General features: G+C 39.4%; 1 protein-coding gene across 3 annotated transcripts in view; it reads right to left on the bottom strand.

Moving 5' to 3' along the window:
* The window catches only part of plxnb1b (plexin b1b), a 75,663-nt gene that overhangs the window by 41,544 nt on the left and 20,802 nt on the right, over positions 1-13,317 (bottom strand). The window lies entirely within an intron of this gene.

Genomic DNA, 13,317 nt, shown 5'->3' with positions numbered 1-13,317 from the left:
TCGTGTTTTGTCATGTCTACAGGGCTCTAACAATGCTTTGTTCATTTTAATCTGAAAAAAATAATTTGTCTACCCACCAACTATATGTGGTTTCTTGAGTTTTTATTATTTGCCGTTTTATTATTATTATTATATTTATTTATTACTGTGATTGATTTTCTTATTTTGTGTAGAAAAATAAAAATTAAGATATTTGAGAACAGTGGAATGTTTTATCAGAGCTTTTCTTTTTTTTGTTTTTTTTTTTGGAAAAAGGTAAACTGAGTTTGAGACCCCTGCTCTACTCTTTTACATTTCAAAATACAAGCTCTGGGAGGAAAGAAGACATATACACTTTATCATACCATAAACAGTATAAACAGGAGGTCTTGGGTCTACATAAGATTTGAAATTCCTTACTTTTATTCCTGTGGTTGTTTTGCACTCAGCAAGGGGCGTTGCAAAGGAGAGACAGGCTCATTGGGAGGAGGAAGTGTGAATAATGAGACAGGTTATCACTGTCCCTTTCTTAAGAGCAGTTCAAACACACCATCTTGGCGGTCATGACGGTCCAACAGCTTGGACCAAGCATTTCTCCACTTTATGAACATTTGACCATGTGTATTTTCACTTTCCTTTTCTTTGATGCACCGGCCTCAAGTGTGGGCTGCCCTGCCCAATATTTGATATCAGTATCAGAATGGCATCACCGTTATAAATAATAATGATGGCATCCTTGCACATGTGAATGAATCTGCTCTCATTATAGACACTTTGTCTTCCAAATACAGTAGGTCTTTCTCTCCCCCCCATGCAACGCCCCTTCCAGTGTGCAAGACAATCAAGTGTCCGTTCAGCTATACAGTAAGTTCCATGTCACAGTAATGGAACTCCCACAAAGGGCGAGCCCCCCCCCCCCTGTAGAAATGCAGCAATGACATCACTGCATAGAATCAAGGAGACACCCCAGGAATCACATCATACCTCATTCATTCATTTTCTACCGCTTTTCCTCACGAGGGTCGCAGGATGCTGGAGCCTATCCCAGCTGTCTTCGGGCGAGAGGCGGGGTACACCCTGGTCTGGTCGCCAGCCAATCATAGGGCATATATAGACAAACAACCATTCACACTCACATTTATGGACAATTTGGAGTCGCCAATTAACCTAGCATGTTTTTGGAATGTGGGAGGAAATCAGAGTACCCGGAGAAAACCCACGCATGCACGGGGAGAACATGCAAACTCCACACAGAGATGGCTGAGGGTAGAATTGAACCCTGGTCTCCTAGCTGTGAGGTCTGCGCGCTAACCACTCGACCGCCGTGCCGCCCCACATCATACCTGAACTGTCATTTGGAAGCTAATTTTCACTTTTACTGTTACATGTAAAGCAAGGGTCTCTAACTCGTGGCCCGCGGGCCATTTGCAGTCCATGAAATGGACGAATAATGTAAATGCAGGCTGCAAGGTCTGAGCTCGGACACTGGTATTCATAAAAAGCAAGTCGTTTTTTTTGCCACTATATCGAGATATCATTATTGTGAGCCCGGCCTCCCTCAGACCCTATGTCAGCCGGCCCCCCAGTAAATTGAGTTTGAGAGCCTTGATGTAAAGTCTGGTGTTATATACACTACAAACATACATCTTAAAAAAAAGAGAGACATCAATCCTAAGGCAGTAGAAGCAAAAGGTTCTCCGACATAGCATTCCTGGGAGGCACATTCAATTCAAGCATTAGCCATTTCATTAGGCCCGGCCTTTCATTCACTTTCTATTCACGCAGCCCCACATTCTACAACAGCATCAAAACACTGGAAGCATTACCCTAACAATCTGGCACAAGAACGCCAGGGTGTACTGTGGTGTGACGCCACAAAAATGGGGGAACGGCAAAGGAAATGACAAGCAAGTACTGGCAAGCCTCAGTGCTCCCAGAAAAGTGATGGAATGTGACTAATGATAATAAAAGAAAGAGACGGACACAGCCATTAATCCCACAATGCCTCTTTCAACACCCACTCATTCTCTAATGAGGAGGTCTCCTTTGTCTCCCCTGGAAACTTGCAGCAAATAAACATGTTTTTACAAATAACCTTCCTCCTCTCCTTCTCCCACGGCGACACACAATAAATAATCCACTCTTAACTCAGAAGATGACTTTGGATTATTTACACCAGCCACCAATAACATCCTGCTGCCTTTTCACGATGTAACACTATTAAACGTGAAAACCACTACAAACACACACAACAGTGCCCGGAAAGCCGTTAAAAACAACCAACACTTATTATTTTCCAGTAACAGGTAATCTAAGGAATTTCTATTTCAAACATTACAATAGGGCGGCACGGCGGCCGAGTGGTTAGCACGCAGACCTCACAGCTAGGAGGACCAGGGTTCGATTCCACCTCTGTGTGGAGTTTGCATGTTCTCCCCGTGCATGCGTGGGTTTTCTCCGGGTACTCTGGTTTTCTCCCACATTCCAAAAACATGCTAGGTTAATTGGTGACTCCAAATTGTCCATAGGTATGAGTGAGAGTGTGAATGGTTGTTTGTCTATATGTGCCCTGTGATTGCCGCGACCCTTGTGAGGAAAAAGTGATAGAAAATGAATGAATGAATGAATGACCATTACAATGTATTTATTCATTCATTCATTTTTCACCACTTATCCTCACTGGGTGCTGGAGCCTATCCCAGCTGTCTTCGGGCGAGAGGCGGGGTACACCCTGGATTGGTCGCCAGCCAATCACAGGGCACATATAGACAAACAACCATTCACACTCACATTCATACCTATGGATAATTTGGAGTTGCCAATTAACCTAGCATGTTTTGGCAATGTGGGAAATTGAACTCGGGTCTCCTAGCTGTGAGGTCTGCGCGCTAACCACTCGACCGCCGTGCAGCCTGCAATGTATTTATATGTATGTCAAATTATTTTCTGCATGTAAACCTATAATTGCAAAACCAAAAAAAACTTGTGTAATCATTTTTGGCTTTCTGGAACAGATTAATTGGATTTACATTATTTACTATGGGGAAAAATATATTTGGTTAGAGTACATTTCGTATGAAATGGGTGTTGCAAAAAAGGGTGGGTCTATACAAGTTCCCATGGTTGTTAAACTTCATGGTTGACCAGAAATTGGGATCACATGATCACGGTGGAAATAGATGGTGAAGGGCACAAATGACAGCGAGTAGCAGGTTATCATAAACAAACAGCTGCCAGACAGAAAGCTATAAAAGTCCAGAGTTTATCTCATCGTAATTTAGCTCAGACAGGTGTGGTTGCTGTTAGGAAAGAAGGCAGTGTGCTGCATCCTTAGGTTCTTTTTTTGCTCTATTAGTGTATAGGGCACAGGTGTTCAAACCCAAGGTCTGCGGACCAGATTCAGGCCACCATCATCGTTTTGTGTGGCCTGGAAATAATGCATGTTCAACATGGGTTGTGTCATTTTTGACCGAAGATTTGTACCGCATGCAATTCTCATTCCAACCAAAGAACTGTCACTGCCAGGCAGAGGTATCAACCCTCTGTATCGTAAAGACTGACTTTTTGCCCCACAAAAAGGTATCAAACTGGTATTGGTGGGGGCATGCCTCAACCAAACGTCTTCTAAAACAGGGTAGAATAGTCCGGTTTTCAAGCAAAGCTGAGGTCCTCTAAGGACAACCACAGCCAATGAAAATAACACAAAATAACCGAGAAACACTGAAACAATCCAATCCACTTTATATACATATATAGCACATTTTATAAACAGAGTTTCCAAAGTGCTGCACAGACTAGTAAAAATAAAAAGCAATAATCCGAAACTAAAAGATCATTTAAGAAATAAAATAGTAAAATAGATATTAAAATATTAAAAACAAGAAACAAAGCAATAAAAGTATCAAAAAATAAAACCAATTACAATAAAAACAAATAACTAAAAGACACAGGACCATACAACTCACTCCGAGTTAAAAGCCAGAGAATAAAAGTGGGTTTTAAGACGAGACTTTTTTTTTTTTTTACTTGGGAGGGGAGAGAGTTCCATAGTTTGGGGCCAACCACAGAAAAGGCTTGGTCCCCCCTGGTCTTAAGTCTAGTCTTAGGCACCATAAAGATGTTTTAGGTGAGAAGAATACTGCCAACGCCTTGAAAGTAGGCATTACAGACACTACAGACTATAGAATTAAACATGTGTAAAGCTTTGCTCTACCACTGGGAACCTCAGTGGGCAGGGCAGGGTTTATCTGAAGACAAATTATGCAAACATGACTTTTGACATTGCTCTGCTCCATCTCACTGACTTTGGCCCCACCCATCATACATCCAGAGCCAGTTATGGACACCAGCCTGCTACGGCTGCAGGACTTTCACTCCAGACTGACAGCCATCTTGATGTGTTTGGTAGCTACAGTCAACCAGTCATGTGTCTCACACTTGACAAAGCCTGGCAGCTTTGCATTCCCACTCCTTACAAATTGCTCAATAAAGGATCTTTTTCCCTTTCATCCTCAACAATAACGCTACAGTATCTCAGGGAAGTCAGTACACCCCTCCACCTTCTCTGAATGTGTATATACTTATAGGTTATCACATGGTTTGTCTGGTATCAGGCCCGGTATCATGCCCCCAAGTGTCAGTATCAGCCCGAGACCGAAGGGATACTGGGCCTGATACCAGACAAACCATGTGATGATCTTATTATCACATATTATTTAATCATGAGCTTATTATCACGTACTATTTAATCAAAAGACCATTTTGTTTCCAGAAAATGTTCAGTTTATTACATGTATTATATCTAAACAGTGTAAACACAATAATTGCAAAAATATTTCAACAATAATATTTTATCAACAGTCTTATCTTATCAATGCCTGACAATTAAAGTTCCATTAATCAAGTTTGGGTTTTTTGGTGACTGGAGAAGCACTAGGCACTAAGCACTCGTGTGCTGATTGGTTGTTTCACGGGCACGATACCAGAGCAGCGCGCTCTGAGTGGACAGCTGCGGGGGCTGATACTGGACATGGTTAAACTCTATATTTTATCAGTATCACTACCCTGGGCTTTGACACAGTATCATTTCGTTCTTTTCCCGTATCATTCATGGGCGGTTTCTATGGTACAGGGCCAATTAATACTGTAGTATGTGATAAAGTATGTGGCAACACAAGTGAGTACACCTCACAGACAACACGTCCAAATTGTGTGGTTAGTGTGAATATTTAGTTAGTGATCTAGCACTGCCTTAATCCTCTTGGCCATGGAATTGAGCAGAGCTGCATAGCTTGTTACTGGAATCCTCTTCCAGTCCGCAGTCCTGTTAACTCTGCAGCTCTTTGGTTCTGACTGGGACCTTTGTGTGACCTATATTTGAAGGTGAAGCTTTGAAGGTGTGTATACTCCAAACACATATCGTGAACTCACACTATGAAAATTGTACTGTTGAGGATGCAAGTCATTCTTATGATACAACAAGTACAACAGCAACGTACCCGGTCATTAGCATAATACAAATGTGCAATATTTACATCACTGCCTCTGTTACTACCTCAGTCATATTTATTTATTTAACAACCATTACAATACACTCATATGTGACTTTACTCATCTGTATACACCAGTCATTACAGTAAAGTCTCGTTATATCGATATCGGTTATAACGAATTACTACTTATTACGATACTATTTTCATTTCCCGGCAAATTTCTAGTCTTTTCTGATATAATTAGTTCCGTTAGTACGATACCCGGTTATTATGATAATCCGGTTACTACGATGCCCTTTTCATCTCCCGCCAGCCAATTTGGTCTGCTTATATCGATACAAAAGCAGCTTAAATCAATCTTTGCTTAAGGATTTCAATACCAAAAAAGAACACGGCGAACGGCTGCTTCCAGTCAACTTTATTTTTCACACTTCCACCACCAGAGCGCAGCACACACACCGATTCCCGCACTTCCTGGTTCACAGGTCATGCTCAACCCGCCCCACATAGCTGGCCAAACACATGCCTGCAACAGAAGAACCAACTGACATAGCATACACACCTATTCCAACGAAGACACAAACATACAAATACATGTATTTTAATTGTGTTGTATTCAGATATATTTTTATCGCTTGCAATAATCACTGTTTTTCATATGTACATGCTGGCGTTCGTGGCATGTGGCCAGCTATGTGGGGCGGGTTGAGCATGACCTGTGAACCAGGAAGTGCGGGAATCGGTGTGTGCTGTGCTCTGGTGGTGGAAGTGTGAAAAATAAAGTTGACTGGAAGCAGCCGTTCGCCGTGTTCTTTTTTGGTATTGAAATCCTTAAGCAAAGATTGATTTAAGCTGCTCGACATTGTTCTATACCAGGGGTCGGCAACCTTTACTATGAAAAGAGCCATTTTACCCAATGCCCACTGAAGAAAAATAGCCTGGAGCCGCAAAACATATAGTATGTTTAAAACAACATTGGAGGGAATTTGGGGGTATCAAAGTAGTTCAGATAAGAAAAGACGAGTTGGAGTACTCTTGCTAGTATTGGAGATAAACTTACATAAATGTATGTGTAAACTACTGTAAACGTAAAAACAAGTTCCCATGCCGCTGTTTTTAAATTATCTCGAATTTATTTTTTAGATTTGTAGGTAAGTATTACTTGTTTTTCTTCATGTACTGAACTGGATAGCAGTCAGAACTCACTCAGGATGCATTCATTGTCTCAGACAAAGTTGGATTTTTTAAAACTCATTACAAAAGACGTCCATTTTCCCCACTCGGGTGTTAAAAATATTCAAGCATCGCAAAGGGAGCCACAATAAAGAGGCTGAAGAGCCACATGCGGCTCTGGAGCCGCAGGTTGCTGACCCCTGTTCTATACTATAGAACAATGTCGAGTGCATTATTGTCCACTTTTAATGCAGGTTCGGCGCAGGATCGGATATATGGTTAGTCCGGTTATATCGGTATTTTTTCCGACTCCCGAGAATATCGATATAACGACACTTTACTGTATTTGCACTATGACCCATTTATCATTGCACTAAAATTAATATATCTGCTCCTGCATATGCTCCTGTGCAATACTATGTGTATATCTTGTATATATCTTGTATATATCTGTTAAATTGTCTTTTTTACTCTACTTTTATATACTTTTTTTTAAACTTGACTATTGCACTGAAAGGAGAAGCTCTCCAATCTCGTTGTACATCTTGTATAATGACAATAAAGGCCATTCCATTCCATTCCATTCCATTCCATTCCATTCCAGTAGTTTTTAACTCTTGTTTTCTTGTTGAATTGTATTTCTGGAACCTGCTGCAGGCCAATCGAGAACAAGCTGCTGTACTTTGGTCAGCATGTCCTACAATGACTCCAACATCAAAATATAGTCAGAAGCGAGTGTATTTATTTATTTCTTCTTTGCAGCCTGTATCTCAGCTTTGTGTTGTCAGCTGAGAAAACATACATACGGTATTATAGTTATTATTATTAGTGTTAGTACCAACATTTCAGCCACTTTTTTCAATTATGTAGGTTTTTCTTGTAGTTTACTGGTTTGTGTTTTTTAGAATGTGCCGAGGGCCTAAACAAACACGCTACAAATGGTTGGACACCCCTGTAGTAAGTGAAGAAAAGGGTGAGAAAGCAAAGACTAGCACTGAGCTTGTGCTTTCGGCTTTCGTGGGGGCAGCAGCGGGTGGTGGAAAGACAAATATTTGGACTCCCGGGGAGCAGAAAGATCAGAACGGTAGCAAAGTGCAATGTTATTTTTAGAATTAGCGGTGAACGAGAAAGCCAGGCAGCCCCCAGGCTGGTACTGACAGATGAATGTTACTGTATGGGACCATAATCAACTAATAGGAAGAATAAAAATATTCATGGAGTAAATTTACCTTTCAAGATACCCATAGTGCTCTACAGTGAAAAGCCATTATTCATCAGTGCTGGGGTAGACTAACAGACTTTCACAGATGTATTAATACACAACATGCTTGATATGGAAAGGCCATTGTGGATACAGTATACTCATAAGTCATGTTTTAATCCTTGATCATAACTAAAGTTGTCCTAAGAAGCTGCCTGCTGGCACATACATCCAAACATTGGAGTCCATCACAAGGGTCTAAACCTTCGTGTTGTTGCCATCTCCTACTTCCTATGCTGTGTGAGTATGCCAGTGTGTGTGTGTGTGTGTGTGTTGCACTGCCACACAATGAGGGTCTTTGTATACCCATGTGGCTAATGCTGCTTCTCGTGTTACTTGGATCAAACGTGAGTCTGTGTTGCTTACGGTGTGAAAAGGATGAAGACCACTGCTACCATTACTTGTGTTGGTGAACTCCAAAGCCTTGCTTTAAAAAAAGATGATAATAATATTATTTTACAATTATTACACATTTATTTTAATAGTAAACTAACACTGTATGTTAGACTACGTTTATGTACTAAAACAGTCACATTCCTGAAATAAGCATATGGAGTCATTTTGTTGCACGCGGTTGTTCTTTTATTGGCCCACAGCACGTCCTAAAATTATTATTATTGTTGTTGTTATTATTATTTTGATTACAAAATACAAAACAAATACAGCAAAATCACGACTGTACAAAAATAAAGTCTAAATATTACGAGAAAAAAGGTGTAAGACAAAGACAGAAAAAAATCATAATTTTACAAGAATAACATTGTGTTATAAAATGAAAAAATATGTAATTTTAGTAGAAAAAAGTTAATAATTAAAGTCTGGGGAAGCAGTTACCAGGTTACACGTATAAAGCCAAAATATTATAGGAATAAAGTCAAATATGAGAAGAAAATTTACAAGACAAAAGATTAAATAGTTGGAAAATTTAGAAAAACAGCAAAAACCTCTCGCCCGAAGACAGCTGGGATAGGCTCCAGCACCCCTGCGGCTCTCATGAGGATAAGCGGTAGAAAATTAATGAATGAGGAAAAATAACATCACTTTAATAAAATAGTGTTGAAATGTTAAAGAATGTTTTTTTTTCTACAAAAACAAATTAATATTTTGAGAAACAAAACGAAATAAAGTTGTAATTTTTGGAAAATTGGGTTGGAGAGAATGCTATAATATTACAGTGACAAAGTCAACCTATTATGGGAATAAAGTCATATATTACTGATACACCCGATACACCTTTTCACCTATTTCCAATGTCAGATTGAGGAAATAAAAAACGAAATGTGGGAAAAAAATACACAATGTAATGAAAAAAATGTTGATCTAATAAGATTTGTGCAACAATTTTTTTGTCATTCTTTAAAAAAAATCCATGCACAAGCCTCATGGCCAATTATCCAATTATGTAAATGAGATGAACAATGACCCCCGCTTGTCTGTGTAGCTTGTTCTTACTACTACTATGGTTGCGTGTGGCAAGAGGCCAAAACGCACAGAAAACATGACGTATTCATGTGGACATGACCTCAAAGTGTAACCTGCACAGTCCAGCCAGCCTTGCGTCCCGCGCAGACTCAAAACAGCGTCCGCAGTAAATGAGTCGGGAGCACTAGCCATCTAGCTCAAAGCCCCAGCTGTCAACTCAATGTCCAGCGTGACTCTTCAGGCGTCAGGTAGTGAGGATGACCAACATACACTTACTGCACCAGCTGGCATACATTAGACCTGGTAACGATAAGATCCCTCCTAGTTTAAAATGAATGAATTACTGATCAAACTTATGATTAGATACAACACTAATTTTCTGTAACACAGCTGTAACACAGACCAAAGATGTGGACGTTTTGTTTAGAGAGTTTAGCACAGGAGTTGGCAACCTTTACCGTCAAAAGAGACATTTTGCCCACTCTTCTATAACAAAAAAATAGTAAAACCAGATGTCTCTTGTATTAAAATAAGGCCTCCCTATGACTTGTCATTGTTGACACAAAGGCGTACAGCAATTGACAGGACAAACACCGTGCTATGACATTGTTGTTGCCACGTGTCTTTTTACGAGGACATGTCAAATGCCGGAAATTCCTCTTCTAAGTGAGTGTTGCCGTGCTGGGCCTTGAGCCGTGCTTCAGCATTTTGCCAGCTTCTAAAAGGTGAGACTTTTAATGAGCTGCTTACAATGCAAATATAGTCTGCGTAGCTTCAGGAAAAGTCATTTCAATGCACTGATTTTTTACCTCTAGCACGGCACAGAGCTAAAAAGAGGAGAAGAAGGTAGAGCAGTTTTAACTGTTTTGAAGAGGAAACATGCAAACTGCATTTCCATGATTAATTAAAAGGAATAAATTGATATCCAAGGTTACTTTACCTTCACTGAAGACACAATGTGGCAGCATGATCAACATGGACTCCACCTCGGTGTTTTGCAATGAGTTACTTGCTGTGTTTTGTCACCTTCTTTATCAAAATGCTGTCACACCTTTCTTTGGTTTCATTTTGGCATATTTTGCAGCCCTGACCAAAAGAAAAGCAGATACTTGAGGTGAGAAACACGACTGAATTCAAGAAATAACTCCTGTCAAAACAGGAAGGCGGTGTCCGCGTTGATCTCGCTGCTACATTGTGTCTTTGGCAATCATCGTGTCTTCAGTGAAGGTAAAAGTAACTTTTAATGCACATTTATCGCTTTCGTTCATCATTTATTTGTACAGTGAGACCTTTGTTAGCGTCACAAATTCATAAGTCATAACACAAATCTAATGAATCCATACCAAAAAGCCAAAAACACCAAAGATGTTATCGTTTTACAATGACAGTTCAACATGCAGAAAAACAATTCCAAGTGCATTTAAATACATATAAATGATTTTGGGTTACTTTGCATTCACTGAGGACGTGATATTTGATGCCACTGCCAGACACAATGTAAGATCAAGCATCACCATCTTCCTGTTTTGACATGAGTTATTTATTGAATTCAATCGTGTTTTGAATTTGTGCTGTAAAATTCCGACGTTAACCAAAAAACATGTTAACCAGGGTGTATGCTAACAGAGGTCCCACTGTATTTATATGTATTCACGGCATGTAAAACTACAAAAACATGTTTTGTGTTAACATTTTGTATTTCTGTCGCGGATTAATTGTATTTATGTTCATGGATTTGGTTTGATTATGTTTCTGTTAGTTGGACCTTATGAAATGGATTAATTGTGCTAAAAGAGTATATACCAGTTACAAAAGGGGACCAAACTTTCAGAAAAGCTTTACATAAAAATGGATGGATATGGCGGTATATGCCTGCAATAGTGTGAGGGTACCTGTGAGTGTCCGTTTTATTGTATGTGCCACTGAATACACCAAGCAACAAGTCAGCGAGTTAACTTTCAGGTGATTGTAACAACATCCTACTCTCACCCTGAAGGTGGATTTGCCATAATGGTTTGGAACAGCCTTTGTCAGTATGCGAACCTGCTGCTGCTTGCAGGGCCCATGCCTCTATCCAAAATAAAGCACACTGCTTCATACGCAAATAACAAGTACTGAGCATTTCTTCTGCTCAGTCACATCAGTTATTTTCTATGTACTACTATTACTGTTGACAAGCAGTAGACAATCTTTCATTTCTACACGGTCCACTAGTCCCCTGGCCCCGAGAAAGTCACAATAGTTTTAGATTCTGCCTCGTGAAATGCAACTGAAATTTTTAAATATGGGAAACTCCCCATAAAATAAGGGATTTCTTGTGAAAGACCAGAATTGCTCTTATTTTCCAGGAAATGATATTAATTTTTAAATGCAGGACCATTTCATTTAACATTGTATTGTAAATATCCTCTGATTTCATCAATGAAAGCTGCCCTATAATCTTTGTGTTTTAGAAAAAGCGTTGTGGACTGACCCATGAACTGTTTGTTTTTGGTTCATATGGATTTGGTCTAACTAGGACCTGAACTGATGACTCGATTAATCAAAACGATTAATTTCTTAAATCAACTAAGAAAATAATCATTAGCTACAGCCTACGAGGAACAACAGTCTGAATAGGTGTCTGCTATGTAAACATAAAACATTCACAGTTATTTACGCAATGAGTCCAACCACCAAGCAAGTTCACCAAACTCCCGATCTCATCAATGAATCAATTGAATTAGCTGAAAGCACCGTCCCACGGCTGTCAAAGATAATGTTCACTCCTTGGTTCATGGTCAATATTGTTGTTCCGGCGATCAAGTCTGGTGCTTGTGTGTCTTATCCAACATTATAGTAGCATTACTGACACCTAATTACAATGTGTCTGAATGTGTCTTCTTAATGCCTTATATTTGTATTGTAGTTCATTTAGCCATTTTTTTTGCTTGAAAACGCTTCATTTAAGCATAAAATACTTCACATCTGCTGAAAATATACATATTTTTGGCTAATAGGCCATATTCAACCACAAGACTGCATGATTTATTAATAAACCTGTTTAAAAAATGCAAAAATGTAACTGAAATATGGTGAGGGATGATTGTATATATTTTTATATTTACTAAGTCACACCTGACTAGAACTCAGAGGACCCTGCCACATTGCATTAATATTTAATAACATCACTTGTCACTGCATGTGTGCACCTCAATTGTATCTGTGCAGGATCGCATTACCGCATTCTGTGCACGTTTGTACCACTCTTACCAAAAGAAAGTTAGCACATTGCTGGCAGGGAAAAAATGACAAGAACCTCTTGGGTTCTCGTTTTTTTTTGTTTTTTTTTTAAAGATATTGTCAATTCATGACAGCAGTTGAGTTCCAAATAGAACTTCATAGAAGATGATGTATTTCAGCTGTGGATCGATGGTACACTGCGGTGTTGCGTGGGGTTATTGTTTGGAATTCTGTGGTGTTTTGGGGAGCTGTTAAGTCATACTTTCAAGGCTATTTTCAGCTGCAGTGCACTCATAAAATAGCAGGTTTGAGGAATGAAAAGGCTTTAATTTGAAAGGAGCCTTTGTAGCCGAGTCCCAGGAACTATGACATGGAATATCATTTTCACTTTGAGTCTTGCTATCGCTTTCTATTATGAAAGTTTATGAAATGTAACTGGAGTAGCCACTGGAATACTGTGTTCCCTCGTTTATCGTGAGGGATAGGTTCACAAAAGAGCCGGCAATAAACAGTAATATGTGGTATTTTATACTGGCCACTCCGTGTCAGTAATGTAAAATTGATGAGGCAATAGAAGTACTGTACAGAACAGGAAGTTACAAAAAGCAAATCTCCCAATACAAACATGTATGACTATGAGTCTTAAGTCTTATTTTCTCTTATTATGTCTACTATATTGAGTATTACATGTAAAGGTGACTATAGGGTTGTTATTTCATGTGTAAAGGGCTCTAATATTGTTACAAACCGTATTTAGGAGGTGGCAAA

Source organism: Doryrhamphus excisus, linkage group LG18, assembly GCF_037039965.1.
Source record: "Doryrhamphus excisus strain RoL-2023G ecotype Guam linkage group LG18, RoL_Dexc_Guam_v1.1, whole genome shotgun sequence".
Classification (NCBI taxonomy): Eukaryota; Metazoa; Chordata; class Actinopteri; order Syngnathiformes; family Syngnathidae; genus Doryrhamphus; species Doryrhamphus excisus.
Note: the sequence above shows the minus strand (reverse complement) of the source record. Positions and strands in the feature narration are given on the sequence as shown.